At 61.6% G+C, this 20,997-nt stretch overlaps 1 protein-coding gene across 2 annotated transcripts in view; it reads left to right on the plus strand.

Annotated features, from left to right (window-relative positions):
* The first annotated feature begins 2,169 nt into the window (after positions 1-2,169).
* Cbfa2t3 (CBFA2/RUNX1 partner transcriptional co-repressor 3) overlaps positions 2,170-20,997 on the plus strand; it is a 39,068-nt gene continuing 20,240 nt past the window's right edge. The window contains exon 1 of one of the 2 annotated variants that reach the window (XM_090357120.1): positions 2,170-2,249. The gene's annotated coding sequence lies outside the window, so the exon portion shown is untranslated. Of the gene's footprint in view, positions 2,250-17,401; positions 17,475-20,997 lie in introns of those variants that run through there. The other variant, XM_090357119.1, reaches the window with a different exon arrangement.

Here is a 20,997-nt window from a genome sequence, read left to right on the forward strand (position 1 = left end):
TCTTCCAGAGGTGTCCGTTCAGATCTCTCACTCATTTGGAGTTTGAACTCAGGGCTTTGCACTCAGGGAGGTGCTGCATGACTGGAGCCACATCCCCAGCCCTCCCACCTTTTTTGTGTAGTTATTTTTCAGTCTCACTTTTATGCTGGGGCTGGTCTAGACCGCAATCCTCTGATTGATGCGTCCCTTGTAGCTGGGGTGACAGGTTTGCTCCCCCCTTCCCAGCTTTCTGATGGTTGAGTTGAGGTCTCACAAACCTTTTTCCAAGGCTGGTCTTGAACTGTGATCTTCTGGACCTCACCTCCTGAGAAGCCAGGACTTGAGGTGTCAGCCTGTAATGAGTCACCTTGCCCAGCTTTAAAGGGGGATTTCATTTCTTATTGGTTTCAGGTTTAAAAATAATATTCTAGGGAATAGCCCTTTTTCAGATGTGTTTCACAAATATTTCTCCCCAGTCTATGGCTGGCCTTCTCTTTCTCTTTTGTGTCACTTGAAAAGTAGATTTAAACTTTGGCTGCATCTACTTTATCAAACCTTTCTTTTCTTACAGCATGATTTTTGAAAAAAAATATTATATAGGTGATGCACATAAGTTGGGTAATGAGTACATTTCTTTTGGGACAGTGTCACCCCTCCCTCATGTTCTCTCAAATTGGTGCCTTGTTGACTGGTTGATTTTCCGGTCTTGGGACTTGCGCTCTGGGCCTGGGTGCTACCCCTGGATACCCCGGGGCTGGCGCTCTTCCACTTGAGCCTCAGCTCCGCTTTTGGCTTTCTGTGGTCCGCTGGAAAGATGAGTCTCAGGGATGTCACCCTCCACTCTTGGCACCCAGCCCAGCACCTCTGGGGATGCACAGGAGCTGAGTTGGACACAAGGCCCGCCTAGGCGGTGCCTGGGGAATGAAGCGAGATCTGAAGACCAGCAAGACCAAGCTGCTGCAGGCCCGGAACCCAAGGCTGGAGTCCAGCTGCAGTCCCGTGACACCGGGGCTGGTGAACGGCTGCGGGCCCGTGACCCGGGGCTGGTGAACGGCTGCGGGCCCGTGACCCGGGGCTGGCGTCCGGCTGCGGGCCCGTGACCCGGGGCTGGTGGACGGCTGCGGGCCCGTGACCCAGGTCCGGAGGCCCGGGGCTGCCCGAGCCCGGGAGGATGGGGGCTGGAGAGGGGCGGCGGGGCGCGCTTTGGGCACATGACCGGGCGTCGTACTTGTCGGTGGACTCGGCGCACAGACGCCCAGTGAGGTGCGGGTCCGGCCGCGGGCTGGGTCCCGTCCTGGGGAGGAGCGCCCCAGCTCCCCGCCGCGGTGCCACCGGGAGGAAGGCGTCGCGCCCGGGGCCGGGCCGCGGTGGCGAGCGACGGCAAAGCCTCGGGAGTGGGCGGCGGGGCGCGGGGGCCCGCAGGTCCCGGGTCGCTGGGCGCCGAGGCCGAGCGCGCGGCGTGGAGAGCGCGACCCCTGCCGGCCGGCCCGAGGCGCCCGGCCCGCGCCGACCCGCGGGCGAGCGGGCGACGGAGCGGGCGAGGGGGCGGGCGAGGGGGCCACGGAGCGGGCCAGGGAGCGGGCGACGGAGCGGGCGAGGGAGCGGGCCAGGGAGCGGGCGACGGAGCGAGCGAGGGGGCGGGCGGGCGGGCCGGGCGGCCGCGGAGGGGCTCCCGCCTCCCGGAGCTGCCAGGCCGGGACGCGGTCCACGCCGGCTCGGCCCCCGCCCGCTCCCTCGCCCGCCCGCCCGGCCTCCCGCCCGGGGCGCCGTCGGTGAGCGCGCAGGAGGCGGCGCAGCCGGGGTCCGCCCGCGCCCGGCCTCCGTCCGCGCCCCGCGCCGCGCGCCCCAGCCCGGGCCCCCGCGCCCCGCCGCCCTCGCCTCGCCTCCCGCTCCTCCCCCGCTCCCGGGCGGCCGGCGCCCCGGGGCGGAGCGCGCGATGGGCGCCGGGCGGGAGGCAGGTGGCGCAGCCGCAGCGGCGGCGAGGGCGGCGGCGGCGGCGGGGCGCGGGAGGCGGGGCCGGGGCGCGCGGCGGGGCGGGGGCCGCGGGGCCCCGTGAGGCGCGCGGCGAGCGCGGCAGCCCAGCCCGGGCGCGCGGCGGACCCGGCGCGGCCGCGGAGGCCGAGACCGCCCGGGCGGCGAGCGCGCTTTGTTCCCGCGCCCCGGCCCCGCCGCCGCCGCCCGCGAGCGCCGGAGCGGGGAGGAAGCCACCGGCGAGCGGCGCCGCCACGGAGCCGCCGGACCCCGGCCCCGGACGCCCGGACCTCCGGACCGTAAGTGGCGCGTCCGCCCGGCCGCCCCCCGCGGCTGGGCCCCGTCCCGCCGCCCTCGCCGCCCTCGCCGCCCCTCCCCACTTTGCAAAGTTGAGCAGGAGCGGAGCAGCCGCCCTCCCGGCCCGGGGAGCGGGGAGCGGGCAGCGGGCAGCGGGCAGCGGGCTCGGCCGCCGCGGTGGGGCTGAACCTGAGGTCCCCCCGCCCGGCCCGGCCGCCCGCCGGCTTCCGGACAAAGGGCGCAGCCGCCGGTGCCCAGCCTCGCGCGGCTCCCCGCCGGCTCCCGTGGTCCTCGGAGCTGCCGTCCAGGCCAGCGGTCAGCGGCTGCGCATCTCCCGAGGGTCCTCCCCGACCGGCCGGTCCTCCCCTGACTGGCCAGGTCCTCCCCTGACTGGCCAGGTCCTCCTCTGACTGGACAGTCCTCCCCTGACTGGCCAGGTCCTCCCCTGACTGGCCAGGTCCTCCTCTGACTGGACAGTCCTTCCCTGACTGGCCAGGTCCTCCCCTGACTAGACAGTCCTCTCCTGATTGGCCAGGTCCTTCTCTGACTGGATGGTCCTCCCCTGACTGACCGGCCCTCCTCTGACTGGCCAGGTCCTCCTCTGACTGGCCAGGTCCTCCCCTGACTGGACAGTCCTCCCCTGATTGGCCAGGTCCTCCTCTGACTGGATGGTCCTCCCCTGACTGGCCAGGTCCTCCCCGACCGGCTGGTCCTCCTCTGACTGGACAGTCCTCCCCTGACTGGACAGTCCTCCCCTGACTGGACAGTCCTCCCCTGATTGGCCAGGTCCTCCCCTGACTGGACAGTCCTCCCCTGATTGGCTAGGTCCTCCCCTGACTGGACAGTCCTCCCCTGACTGGACAGGTCCTCCCCTGACTGGACAGGTCCTCTCCTGACTGGATGGTCCTCCCCTGAATGGCTGGTCCTCCCCTGACTGGCCAGGTCCTCCCCGACCAGCCGGTCCTCCCCTGACTGGACAGTCCTCCCCTGACTGGCCGGTCTTCCCCTGACTGGACGGTCCTCCCCTGACTGGACGGTCCTCCCTGACTGGCCAGGTCCTCCTCTGACTGGACAGTCCTCCCTTGACTGGCTGGTCCTCCCCTGACTGGCCAGGTCCTCCCCTGACTGGATGGTCCTCCCCCGACTGGCTGGTCCTCCCCCGACTGGATGGTCTCCCCCTGACTGGCCAGGTCCTCCCCTGACTGGCCAGGTCCTCCCCTGACTGGATGGTCCTCCCCTGACTGGCTGGTCTTCCCCTGACTGGCTGGTCTTCCCCTGACTGTACAGTCCTCCCCTGACTGGCCAGGTCCTCCCCTGACTGGCTGCTCCTCCCCTGGTTGGCCAGGTCCTCCCCTGACTGGCCGGTCCTCCCCTGACTGGCTGGTCCCCCCCTGCTGGGCTAGTCCTCCCTGATGGGCAGGGTCCTTGACCACCCTGCCCTGGGGCCTGACAGCCAGGTGCTTTGGGCACAGCTGGGCTTCGATCTGCCCTCGGCCTTTGGGAACTGTCCATCTGTGGCCGAGCCAGGCTGTGGAACAGCCGGGAGGGAGGTGTGAGCTGAGTGGAGGGACAGATGGCTGGAAATTCAGCCCCAGTCAGGCTGACTAAGGTGAAGCAGAAGGCAGCCAGGCTGGTGATGCAGCTCCCTGAGCTGCTGGGCAAACAGTAGCCCTGAACTTGGTGTGTGCTGGGCTCTGGTGGGCAGACCAGAGTGTGGAGACATCCCCCACCCCGCCCCTGCCCCCATCTAAAGATGAGGCAGACCAGAGTGGAGACACCCCCACCCCCCCTGCCCCATCTAAAGATGAGGCAGACCAGAGTGTGGGGACATTGCCCACACACGCCCCTGCCCCCATCTCAGCTGAGGCAGATCTGAGAGTGTGGGGACACCACCTCCACCCCCCATCTCAGATGAGGCAGACCAGAGTGTGGAGCCCCGCATCCCCTCCCCATCTGGGGTGAGGCGGACTGGCTGCCCAGAGCCCAGAGAGGAAAACGGTTCCTTTGAAACCTGATAAATGCTCACTCTTGTTTGTGGAGTTGATCGAGTAACTGCAGCCAGGATGCCGCTTCATCATGTCTGGGTGTGCGCTTCCTCTGGGGACTCTGAGACGGGAGGTTCCCAGGCCCGACTGGCTGGATCCAGAGGGGCCAGTGCTTCCCCTGGCATTGCCTACAAGCTGCTGAGACTCCTGTCAACCCCAGACTCCCGGAGGGAGCCACAGTGTCACCTGCCCGGGTTGCAGGGTGGGGAGGGGGCAGGGGAGGGGGCGGGAGAGGAGGGGTCTCCTGCTGCACCTGGAAGGCTGGAGGGCCACACCAGCCACACCCAGCGTCTGAGGTAGCAGCAGGAGCCCTGTGTGGCTGTGGCTGGAAAAAGAGCTGCTGGCTAGGCTGGCTCTGCTCTGAGCCCCGCGCCACCCACCAAGCCGTGCTCTTTGGGACTGTTTGCCGGGCTGTGCAGCCTCTCTTGTGCCTTGAGAGGGAAGCAGAAAGAGGAAAAGCTGAGAGCAGAAGGAACAGATGTGGCACTCAGGGCTCCCCCAGAGCCAGACAGACCCAGGAGGGAGGGGAGCACATGGAGACTAGTGTTCTGTCGGAGCCCTCCTCTCACGGGGGAGAGGAGGGTCACGTGAACGGTGCCTAGTGCTGGAGCTGTGCTATTCCCACATGTGAGGCCGGCCAGCTCAAGTCCTGCAGGCCTGCCCCAGGGCCCTCTGGGGCCACTTAGGGCCACCCACCTTTAGGTCCTGAGCTCTTCCTCTGTCACTTGGCTATCCACATAACTGAGTTCCCACCTCCAGGAAATGTCTTTGATTTGGCTCCACCTATTTTCGTTTCTGCATGAGTAGAAGAAATTGATTTTCCTTCCTATGAAAGGATCTGGAGACACTGGCAAGCCAGGTCATTGCTCTGCGTGACCCAAGAGGTCCAGGCCCCTCTGGGAGGCTGCCAAGGGCGAGGCATTTCCCACCACCTTCTGGAATCATCTTGGGGCCTCCAGCTGGTCTCTCCCCTCCCCTCTCCCCACTGCACCGTGAGCAGGATGAGTTGGGGGGAGGGTTCTGATTCATCCTCAGTCTCCTACGCTCCAGGGTAGCAGGATGATGGGTGAATTCAGTTGATCTAAACGTCCTCCCCAGACAGGAGGCGAGAACCACTTTTGGTGTGTGTGGAGGTGCATGCACACACACACACACACACACACACACACACACACACACACACGTGTGCAGTCCTGAGCATGGAAAGGAGTGGATATGTAGTAGGCACAGAGTTGGTCGCGTCCTGGTGGGGTCTCTGAGTCTGCCTGTCCCACTCGTGATCTTCTTAAACAGTGGCTCCCTTGCTCACTGCCCTGTCCAGGTCCCCAGGGTTACCTGTGAAGGAGCTGGAATTTTGCCTATGTCCAATGCCAAGAGAACCTCAGGGGTGAATGACCACTAGCCTGAGATGCGGCCTCCACTGTTTGTGCCTGGTGTTTTTGTCTTCATGGCTGGTAGCAACTCAGCATCTTTTTTTTTTGCCAGTCCTAGGGCATGAACCCAGGGCCTAAGCACTGTCCTTGAGCTTTCTCAAGGCTAGAGCTCTACCACTTGAGCCACAGACCACTTCCAGCTTTTTTTACTATGTGTGTGGTACTGAGAATCCAACCTGGGTCTTCGTGCACGCTAGGCAAGCACTCTACCACCAGGCCACACTCCCGGCCTGCAACTCAGCATCTTTAGAGCCCCTGAGTGCAGCTGAGCCAGCTGCCGGTGAGCAGAGGTCAGTGTTACAGATGGGGGCCCTCCCCTCAGTTGCCACAGGCAGGTGAAGCACAGCTGTCACCAGCCATGGAGCCTTCCTGGCAGGGGCAGTTGGGAGACCTGATCCTTTTCCTGTCTGCATGCAGGCTCTAGGCCGCCTCCTCGTGCTGGGGAGGGAGTGGTTCATACCCTTTAGAAAGCTGGGTGCCAGTGCCTAGCCCCTCTGTAATCCTAGTTATGTAGAAGGCTGAGACTGGGAGGGTCAGGGTTCAAGGCCAGTCTGGCAGAAGAGTTCACAAGACCCTCTCTCAGCCACTATCTGGACCCAGTGTGCACATTTACCTTCTGCGGATCCTTTCCGGCCTCCCGGGCAGAAAAGCCTGCAGGACTCCACTTCCGTGGAAGAAGCTGGAAATGTGGCCCGGGCCTGTCATCTCATCTACACTGGCAAGCAGAAAATAGGAAGAGCAGCTGGGTCCTAGCTACTTGGGAAGCCGAGATCTGAGGATCATGAGCAAAGCCGGCCTGGGCAGGAGAGTCTGTGAGGCTGTTGTCTCCTCTTAACTACTGAAAAGCCAGAAGCAGTGACTTAAAGTGGTAGAGCATGCTGGGCACGGTGGCTCTCGCCTGTCATCCTAGTTACCCTGGAGGCTGAGATCTGAGGATCAAGGTTCAAAGCCAGCCTGGGCACAAAAAGACCTGAGACTCTTATCTCCAGTTAAAGTCTAGAAAACAGGAAGTGGGGCTTGGCTCAAGGGTAGGGTGGTAGCCTTGAGCTGAAGAGCTCATGGACAGCACCCAGGTGGAGTTCAAGCCCCATGACCCACAAAAAAAAAAAAAAAAGTGATGGCGCATGGGCCAGGAGCATGGCCTCGTGGTCAAGTGTCTGCCTAGCACGCAAGAAGCCCTGGGTTCCATTCCTTGGAACCACACAGAAAAAGCCATAAGTGGTGCTGTGGCTCAAGTGGTAGAGCACTAGCCCTGAGAAAGCCCAAGGACAGTGCTCAGGCTCTGAGTTCAAGGCCCAGGACTGGCACAAGAAACAGACAGAGACAGAGAAAAAAAAGGAGAAGGAAAGAAAGAAAATTAATAAATGGACATTCTGGTGTATACCAGGCAGGCAGTGAGACCCTATCTCAGAAATAGCTGGTGCAAAAGAGGCTGGAGTTGGGGCTCAGTGGAAGACAGCATCTGCCTAGCCAGCAGAAGGCCGAGTTCAATCCTCAGTCACTCACACACCCTGTCTTGGCTCTTTGAGCTGACAGTCCCTGTTCTCAGTAGACCTGCGGGTCTGTGGTGGGTGATGTCACCTCCGAGGCCCTGAACTCTGGAAACGTGTCCTGGCCCCGGGGAGTGCTTGCCGCCCCTCCTTCCGTCCCTGAGCAAATGTTGTCTGAACAGCTTCTCCATGCTGTGCAGAGGGTCACATGCTACCAGCCCAGGACAGTCAGACTCGCAGAGGCCCGGCCTCCACAGGGTCAGCGCCTGCCTGTTTATCTCAGTCTTGTGGTGGCTGTGCAGACTTGCCCTGTGGCCCCACTTGCCGCGCTCAGATCCACGGCTTTCCAGTGTGGCCAGCAACCCTGCCCTGCAGCCTGTGTGCACTAGAGGCTGGGCAGTCGTTGAACTTTTCCACTAAAGTCTGGCTCGAGCAGTGCAAATTCCACCCATGCCGAGGACCTCCCCCCCGAGTGCCCATCTGAGGACAGGGTTATGATAGAGGCCATCAGAGGGTCCAGAAGGACCAGGGCTCCTTTCTACAAGAGTATTTGCCAGCTGGGCTATGCCGGATGGACCCCCACAAGTCTCCTGGCAACCTCATGCGCCCACAGTTCCTGGGCATGGACCCCGGATGCAGACTCCATGTGGCAGCAGGCAAAGGGCAGAACTGTGTTCCAGACAGCCTGCCCTGCACCAAGAGCACAGATGTGAGCTGGTAGGGCCTCAGGCCGGCCCAGGGGAGCCCTGCAGTGGAGGTGGTGCAGGCTTCTGGGGAGAGGCGTGTGGGGTGGGGTGCAGAGGGGGGGTAGACACTGGGCTCCTGCTGGCCCCTTCTAATGTTGCAGACAGACCTCACAGGGAGTTCCCAGCTGGAGGCTGGCAGGGACCTGCTGGGGCAGCGTCCGTGTGGCCTGGCTGTGCAGGAAACATGTTTCTCAAGGCAGGAGTACAGAAGTTCGGCCTTGTGTTTTCTGTCACCTGTGGGACCTCGCAGTAGGCCTGGTGTCACAGGGAAGGGAACCAAAGATGAATTCAGCTGTTAGCAGGAAGCTTCCTCTGCAGGCCACAGTGCCAGTGGCACTGCCTGTGGCTTTCCCACAGGCTCCAGCTCCCCCCTTGCTTTGCCCCCGCTCTCAATGCTTGCTCTTGGCCCCACAGGGCTGGGTTGTCTTTAGGGGAGCCTGGGGTGCTCAGAGCCTCCCGGACAGCCCTAGGCTGCAGCCAGAACCTGGCAGGGTATTTACTCAGGCAAGAAATGGCCACACAGGAGTCCTTGGAGGGGGTGGAGGAGGCCCAGATGGGAGATAGGCCTAGACATGCCTGGAATAGGAGCTCCCCCCCCCCGACTTCCCCAGTGGTGTTGGGTGACAGGTGGTACTCAGAAGGAGGCCTCATCTCAGTTCTGACTCCAGGGGCATCCGAGAGAATTAGGGTGAAGCCATCTGGCAGAGGAAATTGCTCTGTCTAGGAGCGTCCCCTGTCGTGGGTGGGGAGTAGGGGTGTCAGAGAGGCATAGCCCCCAAATATGGAGCCCCTTTCCTTTCCTCAGAAAGTTGGGAGGGAGACATCTGAGCTCCACCTGGATTTGGAGCCCGTGTCCCCTCTCCCACCCTCAGGATGGCCAGCGGGAGTCAGGCCCAGGGCTCGGTACCCTACCCCAGAGCGGAGCTGAAGCAGAACCCTCCAGGGGGAAGGGCTGGCTTTAAAGCCACCTAGGGCCCCCTGCCGTGGGCACAGGCACTCATTCAGCAGCCTACATCCTCCCCTGAGCAGGGAGAGCTGTGGCTCTGCCAGAATGGATGGAGGCGCCCGGGGGCTGGGCTCTTTTTGGCTGGTGTTTGTTGCAGCACATGGCCCTGGCAGAGCTGCTCTGGTTCTTTCGAAAGGTTTTGTGCTGGACAGCAGGCAGAGGAGAGGCGAGAGGTCCCTGCCTGCTCTAACCACCCATACACTGGTATTTCTGTGTCCACCAACCAGTACTGGGCCTCAGCCAAACCCTTCCTATCATCTCCCCGGCTCCTCTCCGCCCCAGCCCTCTATCTTTGCGCCTCTATCAGGCGCAGAGTGGATGTTGCCTGGGGGACTTGCCTTTTGTGAGCAAAGCCCCTGAGTCTTGTCCTCTGCCTGGTCTCTGAGCTAAGGGCCTTCGTGCTGGGAGGTGAGATAGCCCAGTGCAGATGGAGAGGCTGGTGCAGAGCCCAGGGCACAGCCCCCCTCCCCCGCCTGCCCCAGGGCCCCTGCTCCAGCCCCGTGGGTGATCTCATCTTCTCCATCCACCACTTGCCTCCCTGTGCCTCTGCACAGAGGGGCAGCCTGGCTGCCGGCATCCCAGACTACACCCTCACCACACCCACACCCAGCAAGGGAAAGGGAGGCCAGCAGTAGCCATTTTACAGTGTATTTTACTTGATTCAGTATGTATACAGAAGTGATCGTGTTTAGTTAGCAGGTGCTGGTGGGCCCACGCCTACCATTCTAACTACGCAGGAAGCCGATAGCTGGGGGTCACGATTCAGAGCCAGCTCTGTCCGAAAAGTTCGTAAGACTCTTATCTCCAATTAACTACCAAAAAGCCAGAAGTGGTGCTATGGCTCAAGTGGTAGAGCACCAGCCTTGAGTGGAGAAGCTTAGAAGCAGAGCCAGGCTCTGAGTTCAAGGACCAGGAAGGCTCTGGGCTCCACACTGAGTCCTGAGGAAGGCAGGGCCCTCAGCCACCGTGAGGAGGGCCTGTAGCCCAGAAGATCTCTGTGAGATGTGGGGGAGGCCATGCAGTGTCCAGACCCAGCACAAAGGGGAGGTCTGTGGCTGTGTGTGTACCTCTGCATGGTGGAGGTCTAGCGGAGGAGACACCTCTCACTCTGCAGCCCTCGCTCTCCCGAGACCCCACAGCTAGCCAGGACAGCCGCACTGTCAGTACAAGTTCAAGCCAGAGGTGGCGCCTCTCCAGGGCTCCTACCTCCCGGTGGCTGCTGTGTCTGTGGGCTTGGCTGAAGTGGGAAAGGCAGCATGGCCTGGGAGCATCCCAGCAGGTCTGCGTCCACTGTATGCACACGTGCATGTGTGTGGAGCACAGGAAGTAAATACCTCACCGCGTGTTCTTGGGGGGTGTGTGTGGACTGGCAGGCAGCCCTCTGTGTGCCCATCGTCTGCTGGTGGACACCAGGGTTTCCCCTCTGACCACTGTGAATCGGGTTGCAGACACTTGTACCTTGCATGCGTATGTCTTCACTGATCCAGGGCAGGACCCAGAAGAGGACGTTCTGGGTCTCGTGGTCACTGGCTTGTCCCAGGCTTGGACAGCCCCGGGACCCTTTCCACAGCTTCAATGCCTGGCCAGGTGGCGAGTGTGGCCCAGGGCTCCCCTGGCTGAGGGCCAACTGCCAGGGCCCAGGAGGTTGTTTGGACAGCGGCCTTGTCAGCCTGCAAGCTGTCACTGTATTTGATCCGCAGGCGTCACTGATCTCCCATCCTGCCTGCTAGCCCTCCTGGCTTGAGCTGGGCTCTCTGTGTGGCCCTCTTGCCCCTGCCCTCAACAGGTCATTTTTACTGGACAGCCAGAGGGGCCCCTTCAAGGCTGGTTTCTCTCCTCCGAGAGGAGAGCTGGGCAGAGCTCCTGGAGCCCCTCAAGCTGCTGTGGGCCCTGTGCTGCCTGTCCTGCCCACCACTCATTTGGGACCTTGGCACGGCTGATTCTGCCACCTAGACTGCTCTCTCCCAGTGTGTGTGTGTGTGCACGGCTCCTGCCGCCCTCTTCTGTGGATCTTGTTCAGAGGCCACATCTTGGTGACCCCTGTTCACCCACCCTCCTGGCCTGCGCTGCACAGTCCTTCTCCCCTGGCACTGGGTAGACCCTTCTCGGTTAGTGCCTGTCTCTGCAGAGGCGGGTCCATCCACTTACCCTCAGGCCTGCATCTGGCCGGAGTGGTCACCCCTGGCTCTGGGATGACCTGTGCTGCCTGCGGAGGTCATTAGACCAGCCTGCAAGCTGCTACCCTGTCTGCTTCCACACGGTCTGCCGCCCCCACATCTGCACCCAGCCTTCTGTGACCCCGGGTCTCACTTGGGGGGCAGCGAGGTATTCGGGCCCAGGAGACAGCTTGGGTTGCCCTGAGCCATCCATCTCCAACCTGGAATCATTCCCTTCCAGAAACAACGCTAGAAAAGAAGGTCCATAATGCCCGTCCCTCCCAGCTCCTGCAGCCTCTCCCAAAGGCGTTGTCACAGTCTCACCCGCAGACACTGTGGTCTTCTGCCCTCCCCAACCTGAGAATCCCTGGGGGGGGGCAGCAGCTGGCGTAGCCGCCGCTCTGGGCTCTGGGATACAGCGATGCCATGTGGGGAGGGGATTCCCTGGTACGTGTGGGTTCCCTGAGGCCCCGCAGTGGCTCCCGTAGCTCTGTGACCTTCCTGGCCTCAGTGTCTCCAGTTGTGACTGGGAAGTTCTTCCATGGCCCAGAGGTCCCCTTCCTGAAAAGAGGATCTCCCCTCCCCGGGTTGTTGTGACTGAGCAAGCCTCACCTCACCCCTCGTGGGGCTCCAGGGGGCCATTTGGTGGAATGAGTCAAAACACCCAGAAGGTTCCTGCTTGGGAGGCAGAGCTGGCTCTGCATCTCCCCCAGAGCAGCTGCCACCCCAGCTGTGGCAGCGCCAGTGCCGGCGCCCAGCCCATCTGCCCGCCTGGCTCCTTCCCAAGACGGGGACGTGGAGAGGACCGCACGGATGGGCAGGAAATGCACGCCCCCCCCCGCCTTGCATGGGTCCAGTCCACCTCACTCGGGAACCCAGAGGTCGTGGCCGCGCTGAGGGACAGGTCGCCAGGCAGACTCCCTCCGGGGGTGAGGCCGTCTCCACTGGCACGGAGCAGACTGCGTGGGCAGCCGTGAGCCTCGTTCCTTCCAGGACTGCCCCTGCTTTAACTGTCTATTCCCACCCCATCGCCTCACCTGCACGTGTAGGGTCTGGGGTCCTGGAGCGGGCAGCAGGGCCTGGCCCGGAGGCAAGACGAGCACCCACTTTGGCCACCTCATCCATCCTGCCCGCAGGTGGCTCCTGTGCACCTGTGGGGGTGACCGGAGCAAAGGGCCCCGAGCCTCCCTCAGCTGGGCCTCCACAGGAGGGGCCATCACTGCTCCAGTGTCCCCGCAGATCACCCAGGCCAGGCTGAGCGCTGAGCCCAAGGCCTGGCCTGCATTGCCCAAGCTGGCTTCAGCTCACCTCTGTCCCTGCTGACCCGGCCTGGCCCTGACCCCGGGGGACCCCTTCCTAAGATCATCCTGACCCCTGGCCCCCAAACCTCATCTCCACCCGCTCCTCAGCTTGGGCTGTGCCTTGTGGAATCCATGCTTGGCCAAGGTGGCTGTCCTGCTCAGGCCCCTGCCATGGCCCCGGCTGCCCACACACCATGACGGCGCGGGCTCTCATGGCCGTCTCCGTCGTGCAGGTGGGGAGCACGGTTCTCAGAGCACGGTTCTGGGGTGGTCTTTGCCTGGGACTGCCAGCACTTGCAGGCAGAACGGTGACTGTGTGGAAGACAGGACCCCAGTGTGGTCCACCCAGTTCGCCACTGCTGCCGGGTCCAGCCTGGGTCGGCTGGTCCTGACTCTGGCCCTGGGGCCATCGTGCCCTGTATGGCTGTGCCTATGCTCGGTACTGCATCTGCTGTGCGTGTATGTGCTTAGAACTCAGTCCGTGCTTAGTACGAGGTTCTGGTGTCTAGAGCACCCAGAGGCCCTGTTGGGCCACCCCTGATGCCACCGCCCCTGGTGACAGCCATGGCAGGACAGCGCAGGACCTCCAGCCCTTGGGCTGTGGCCTCCCCAGTGAGGGGTGAGGGAGATGCACTTGGGCCGCGTGCTGTGGACCCAGCAGGATGGGAAGGCACGCGGGCCCTCGGCTGGGACCCCCACCCAGGGAGATGCTGGGAAGAGACGCCCACTTGGCAGCCGGATCAGGAAATCCCGGCTGGCAGGCTGCCACCACCTCCCTGCCACCCTGATCCATCACAGCCACACACATTTCGGATCCTTGCCAGACGGGGGAGGGGCGGGGTGCTCAGAGCCCCAGCTCCACACCATCCTTGCTGCTGCCTGTGTGTAATTAACAGAGTAATTAAAAACAGGATGAGTTAATTGGTATTCATTTATGTGGCAGATGTTTTTAATTGAGGCAGGAAACAATTTACCTGTTTACATAAACAATGGCAAAGGCAGCCTTGTAAAACACATTTAAAATATATATATATATATTTTTTTTCCTCCCCTTGCCTAAAAAGAAGAGTGGAAATGGCCTGGTCTCCCCTGCATGGCCCTGGCCTCTTCCAGAGGAGCTGAAGCAGTAGGGGAGCAGGGCGCCCGCCGGCGCGCCAGGAGGAAGCATCTATTTCAGGGCTTCCTTAAATCAGAGAAAGGGTGTGTTGGTTCCCAGGCCCCTGCTTAGGATGACACCTCCCCACATGACCCCTTTCCCAGGGACAGAGGCTGCGAGGCCAGGGGCCAGGCTGGGAGCAGCCAGAGGGAGGGGCAGCACCCAGCCTGGGCCAAGCCGCGATCCAGGCCAGCAGGCAGGCCTCCCTTCCCTCCCACCGCCGTGTGGAGGCTTCCGGGAGTCTCGGGGCCACCCACAGACCCCGTGTGGAGGCCGAAATCAAAGTGAAGTGCAACTTACGGTGCAGGTCTCCCACACGCAGCCCCTGCTCACCCTCACGCCCAGCCTGGGCCTGCAGTGCTCTACTGAGCGCCAGGTCTGCTGGGAAATCCCTCCATCCCTGTCCTGGATGGACAGACAGCGCCGTGCGGCAGCGTGACACCCAGGCGCTTCTGCGTTTTTGTCAGAAGAGTAGAGGTGAACGGGATTTTATCCACACAGAAGCACCTAGCCCGCACGGGTTGGGCCACTGTGCCCTGTGCCTTTCCCTTTGGAGTGTTTAAGGCTTGCCCGGCGGGGACCGGGCCCAGGGCCAGGCTGCCTGGCTCCCCCACCTCAGCTACCGCGCCTGCAGAGCGGGTCAGTAAAGGGCTCTGCGAGTGACATGTTTGAAATGGTCTTTGCCCCACTGCTGGGGACCTGGGGACCCCGGGGCTTTTGTCAAGTCTGCCTGGGAGAGCCTGGCCTTGGCCTACAAATGGGGCAGTTCCCTGAGGAGAGGATGGAATGGTCCGGAACCCATCCTGGACGACCCTAGCTCAGGATGGCATCTCCACCCCAGCCCCGAGGCTGGGACTCCAGAGTGGAGAGTGCGGCCCTCCCTTCACGGGCGGGCGAAGCCTCCCTCCTTCAGGCCTCTCCAGAATCCAGGGCTAACGTTGAAGGTCAACGACAGCCACAGGCTTGGAAGGTAGGGAGGGACCTTCCAGCCGGGGAAGTGCCTGCGAGACTTGGAGGACAAGTCAGCGCAAGCTGAGCGACCCCTGGAGGACAGGGAGCTCCCAGGGCACATGGCCAGCCCCCCAGCCTCCAAGGACGGGTGCACTCGTGTGCCATGTGTGTGTTCTCTGTGTTGCTGACATGGCAGGAATTCTCTCAAGCACTCTCAGTGTTGATGGAGTCCCTGGCTCTTACTTAGCATCCATGGAGGTGGCGCCATGTTGTGTTGTTTTAATTTTTGGCATCGTCCCCCGGGGGCCTCAAGGTGATGTGCAGCAATGTGCGCTTTGTAAACAATTAAAAGCACGGAGCTTGGTGGAGCCGTCGGCCGTGCCTCGCTGCCGGCAGAGGACAGTCCTGCTGCCAGGCCCGCTGGAGCCGTAAAGGGCTGTATCCGCCTCATGCCAGGCTTGTCCTCTGCTCATATGGCACCAAGGATTCATATCCAGGCCTTTCTCAGGACAGTGGCAGTGGAGCAGCAGTGCCCGGGGTTCCTTCCAGCTGTTCCCACTCTCTTTAAAAAAAAATAGCAATAATGATTCTGTTTACTGAGCATGGGACCATTTGTTAACTGTCTGGACATCTGCCTACTGCCTGAGCAGGGCAAGCTCTGAGGGAAGGCGCCCTGGGCCCACCAGGAGAGGGGGCAGAGGGAAGGCGCCCTGGGCCCACCAGGAGAGGGGGCAGAGGGAAGGCGCCCCTGGGCCCACCAGGAGAGGGGGCAGAGGGAAGGCGCCCCTGGGCCCACCAGGAGAGGGGGCAGAGGGAAGGCGCCCTGGGCCCACCAGGAGAGGGGGCAGAGGGAAGGCGCCCCTGGGCCCACCAGGAGAGGGGGCAGAGGGAAGGCGCCCTGGGCCCACCAGGAGCCTCTCTGAGTTAGCTTCTCCACAGCAGCCAGGAAACCCTGTGTCTTGTGGTCCCCTGAAGCTGTCCACACATACCCCCCAGGGCCAGGGCCACACACGCACGCAGCTAGAGGAGACACATAAGGACAGCACACACCATGCCCATGTTAAATCATGCCTGCATGCACTCCACAATCAACATGGTGCACTCCTGCACATGTGTGCATACCTCACGTGTGGACATGTGTGGACATGATGAGTGCAAGCACACATTAAGGTTCATGTGTGAACGCGTATACATGTGGACTCACACGTGTGTGTGTGCACGTGCAGTACACGGGAGCATGAACACATGCAGTCACACACACGAACATTCACGGTGATGAGTGCATCACCTGTACACACACACGTGCACTCCTCTACACACGCCTGTCCTCAGTACATCCACACAGAGCACGGGGGTCAGCGCACACGACCCCATCTACCCCCCATCCTCCACCCTCCACCTCCCATCTACCCCCCATCCTCCACCCCTCCACCTCCATCTACCTCCATCCTCCATCCCTCCACCTCCCATCTACCCCCCATCCTCCACCCCTCCACCTCCCATCCTCCATCCCTCCACCTCCCATCTACCCCCCATCCTCCACCCCTCCACCTCCCATCCTCCATCCCTCCACCTCCCATCTACCCCCCATCCTCCACCCCTCCACCTCCCATCTACCCCCCATCCTCCATCCCTCCACCTCCATCTACCCCCATCCTCCATCCCTCCACCTCCCATCCATCACCCTGCCCCTTCCCTGCCTCCTCACCAGCCCATACCCGCTGTCCCCCTACCCGGGTATTCCTAGCCCTTTGTCATCTCCGCTGTTCATGCTCAGCAACTTGTGCCAGTCTGCAGGCAGTGGCTTCCCGGGGTCCTGTGTGATGCCCCACAGCTTCTAGAGGGCTGGGCCCAGTGTCTGCTGGATCCTCCTCTCGGCCCTTCCCCCTTGGCTCTCAGGGGGGTTTTGGGCTGCACAGCCCCAGCAGCTGGGAGGCATGTGCTTCCTTTGAGCGCCAGCGACAGGGGAACAGACCCTGGACATCTGGATTCCATTTGCAGAGCGTGGAAGGTTTTCATTCGAGCCACTCCGAGCTTCCTGCCCGCCCTTGCATTTTCACTCTGGCCAGCCCCGGGTCCTGGGAGCTCTGCCCTCCCGGGCCTGAGGCCAGAACATCTGGAGTTGTCGCTTCGAGCTCTGCAGCCAAGCCAAAGCATGAATCTTACTCGGAAAGGCAGGCAGGAGAGGAGCAGTGGTGACTGCCGCCTGGCTGGGGGCACGCGGCAGTTGCCGGGTGCCCCTTCCCACCACGTCACGTCCTCAGGAAGCCACACACTCGGTGCCCACGGGACTTCTGCTCTGGCTCCCTTTCCCTACTGGCACACGGTACTCTGTGATGTATTCCTGAGTAAAGGGACAACTGCAGTGCAAGCCACACAGCTCCCAAAGGAAGCAGCTCAACAGACACCACCTGGCTGGACCCCAGGCCCCCCAAGACCACCCTCCATGAGAGCATGTGTGTCACAGCAAGCAGACTCTGGGGCGTGAGTGTGAAGAGGTCCCATGCTGTTCCTGGTTGTTGTCACTGCTGTAAGATTCCCTGTGTGGATATGCCATACTTCACCTGTTCTTCCAGCCCTTTGGGCCTCCCGGTAGATCCCGGTAGTTTTACTTTTTGTCAGTCGTGGGACTTGAACTGTGGACCTGGACTCTGTCCCTGAGCTCTTCAGCTCAGGGCTCCTGCCCCACCCCTTGAGCCCCAGCAGTCTTCTGATTTTCTGGTGATTAATTGGAGATAAGAGTCTCACAGACTTCAGTGCCTGGGCCGGCTCTGAACTGCGATCCTCAGATCTCAGCCTCCTGAGAAGCTAGGATGACAGGCGTGAGCCACCGCGCCTGGCTGTCCCGGTAGTTTCTAGGCTAGTGTCTCGTGGATATTCTCATTGTCTGATCTGGAGGAACAGAGCCACAGAAGTTCTCTGTGGAGAACGTCACTGCTCTGGGTGAGTGTCCAGGCCAGCCCGTGCCAACCAGGGTGGGCTTCCAGTGGGACTCTACGCACAGTGTCAGGTTAAGGCCCAGACCCTGGGGAGGTCTCCCCTGACCCTCTCGTAAGCAGTGCTGTGCTGAGCATCCTTTCTGGCGAGCATCTGTGTGCACCATGGCTCTCTTCTCCAGCCATGCCGGGTACATCTCCCAGCTCTGCCTCTCCCTCGACAGTGGTGCCAGAGGCCTTGGGTGTGTAGATCCGCAAAGGTGATGCTAGGCTTCCATAGGACGTAGCCAAGCCCAGCGTGCACGGAGCCCTTGCCACAGGACAAGAGCGAGGAGCCTTCTGTCCCCTACTGCACTCAGACGAAACCGCCGGCTGGGCTGGTTGGTGAGCCTTCTCTGAGGGTCAGGGCTGTGCCTTAGAGGAGAGGCCATTGACAGGGTGACCAGCGAGGATGGCGACTTGGCTGCTGAGAGGTCCCTGAAGAAGATGAGAGTGCAGTATGGAAAGAAGTGGAGGGCTGGAGATGTCTCTGGGGAGGACTGGGGAGGAGCCCTGAATGATGAGGAGACGCCACGCAGAGATAGGTGTGAGTGTCCCTGCAGGCACAGAGGCCCCGGGGAAGTCAGGACAACGCTGAGGAGAACTGAACGGCAGCCGGTGTGGCTGGCCTAGCCAGAGCCAGAAGGCATGGAGGGAAGCCTCAGGTCCACCCTCAAATGCTGTTGTCCCCTGGTTCTTTCTTGGATGAGCTTGGCTTTGCTCTAGGGTGGAGCGGTCAGATGCATTTCCTCTGGTCTGGATGAGGAGGAGAGGTTGGGTCTGTGTGAGGGGCCTTCATGCCGGGCCCACACCGGAGAGTGAGGACAGCCCTGGCCTCTCGCAGCGGTGCTGAGAATACTAAGCCCTTTGTGGTCACTGGCTCAACTCCTAACACCTCAGAGTGTCCAGAATCATCCACAGTCACACTGTGGGAAAGGCGTGCGCTGTTGCCATGGAAACAAGTGCTTGTCATCGTCCCTGTCCACAGGCCCCGGGATTCTGAACCCTCCCAGGTGGTCCTGCGCCAGGGGCAGGGGTAGATTTCGAGTTAACGGGCACGGGAGTGGCCTGCTCTAGGCCAGGCCTCCGAGGACAGGGACGGGCTGGGCGGGCGGAATCTGGCCTCGGCTCCGAGTCCACGGGAGGCAGGCAGGGACGCCGCCTGACCAGTGTGGAGGAAATACTGCTCCGTTAGTTTTGTATCATTCCTTGTTCATCTCGGTGGAGGCCAGATGGAAACCAGATGTGGAAGCCACTGCTGCAGGCACCTGGGGCTTGTTAGGGCTGCACCCAGTCCCGGCCTCCCTGGGGCAGAGTGAGAGGGGCACGGCCCCATCAGACCAGGCCACCAGAGGGAGCCTTGGGGCTCCTCATGTGGCCGGGACCCCAGAGAGGACCCCAGCCTAAGTCTTCTGAGAAGTGACTCCTGGCTGGAGGTCCTGGCCTGTTCCCTCTGATTTAGGCCTCCTGCACAGAAGGAGGGCTCCACGGATATGGTGCCCTGAAGTCTGTCTGGCTTGGAAAAAATGGGTCCAGACTCCACAAACCATCCCCACCCCCAGGACTCCAGAAATTGTGGCTGGACCATGGAGTCCAGAAGAGGAATCTCCCCAGAGCCAAGCCCTGGGACAGGCCCCACAGCTGTTTGGCAGGGAGGACCCATGCAGGAAGCTCTGCAAGCCCTGTGCATGTGTCCGCCATGGGGCTGGCCACACCCATCCCCAGAGCACTTCCCTGTGCCGCACAGCAGCCAGCGCCCATCTTGCAGCATCAAGGTCTCATCTTAGGGCTAGAAAGCCAGAAAGCCCAACAAGGTCCCGGCATCCAGGCTGTGTGTCCCCTGCAAGGCTTGCGGGTCCCGTGTTGAAGGAGGGGTCCCCACCGGTCAGGAAGCAGTGGCTATCCAGAGGACAATGTCCCCATCGTGTCCAGAGAGTCCTGCAGGACTCCCTGAAGCCTATGTGACTTTGCTTGCACTGCTTTGTGTGACACCTTTTTCACCTATGCTCACCCAAGTTGTGCTTTGCTTACGTTGTGGAAGGGAACATTTGTTTGCATTTGGCCTGCAGCTTGTGAGGGGGTTAGGGGTTAGACTTTGGGTCTGGTAGGGTTCGAGGACAAGTGGGTGAGTATGTAGATGACGTAAATGGATGGATGGATTGATAGGATGGGTATTTGGGTGCATGAGGGCTGCATAGATGGATGGATGGATGGATGGATGGATGGATGGATGGATGGATGAATGAGTTCATAAATAATAGCAGGGATACCTTGGTGGCTACGGAGCGTCAGAACACTGATGCCAAGCAGTCCTGGGGAGCTATGTTCTCTTCGGTTTCTGTGCCTCTCCTTTCCTGCAGTGCTGGGGCGAAGCACAGCCACAGGGCCAGGCTAGAGCTGATGGTTGGTGGGCTAGAGGAGGAAGGGGTTGCACTGGTGGGTAGGTGTGGGGCCATGCTGGAGCTGATGGTTGGTGGGCTGGAGGAGGTAGGGGTTGCACTGGTGGGTAGGTGTGGGGCCATGCTGGAGCTATGGTTGGTGGGCTGGAGGAGGTAGGGGTTGCAGTGGTGGGTAGGTGTGGGGCCATGCTGGAGCTGATGGTTGGTGGGCTGGAGGAGGTAGGGGTTGCACTGGTGGGTAGGTGTGGGGCCATGCTGGAGCTGATGGTTGGTGGGCTGGAGGAGGTAGGGGTTGCACTGGTGGGTAGGTGTGGGGCCATGCTGGAGCTGATGGTTGGTGGCTGGAGTAGGTAGGGGTTGCACTGGTGGGTAGGTGTGGGGCCATGCTGGAGCTGATGGTTGGTGGGCTGGAGGAGGTAGGGGTTGCAGTGGTGGGTAGGTGTGGGGCCATGCTGGAGCTGATGGTTGGTGGGCTGGAGGAGGTAGGGGTTGCACTGGTGGGTAGGTGTGGGGCCATGCTGAAGCTGATGGTTGATGGGCTGGAGGAGGAAGGGGTTACACTGGTGGGTAGGTGTGGGGCCATGCTGGAGCTGATGGTTGGTGGGCTGGAGGAGGTAGGGGTTGCACTGGTGGGTAGGTGTGGGGCCATGCTGGAGCTGATGTTTGATGGGCTGGAGTAGGTAGGGGTTGCAGTGGTGGGTAGGTGTGGGGCCATGCTGGAGCTGATGGTTGGTGGGCTGGAGGAGGTAGGGGTTGCAGTGGTGGGTAGGTGTGGGGCCATGCTGGAGCTGATGGTTGGTGGGCTGGAGGAGGTAGGGGTTGCACTGGTGGGTAGGTGTGGGGCCATGCTGAAGCTGATGGTTGATGGGCTGGAGGAGGAAGGGGTTACACTGGTGGGTAGGTGTGGGGCCATGCTGGAGCTGATGGTTGGTGGGCTGGAGGAGGTAGGGGTTGCACTGGTGGGTAGGTGTGGGGCCATGCTGGAGCTGATGTTTGATGGGCTGGAGTAGGTAGGGGTTGCACTGGTGGGTAGGTGTGGGGCCATGCTGGAGCTGATGGTTGGTGGGCTGGAGGAGGTAGGGGTTGCACTGG

Source organism: Megascapheus bottae, chromosome 24 (genome assembly GCF_031878675.1).
Source record: "Megascapheus bottae isolate mThoBot1 chromosome 24, mThoBot2.hap1, whole genome shotgun sequence".
Taxonomy (NCBI): Eukaryota; Metazoa; Chordata; class Mammalia; order Rodentia; family Geomyidae; genus Megascapheus; species Megascapheus bottae.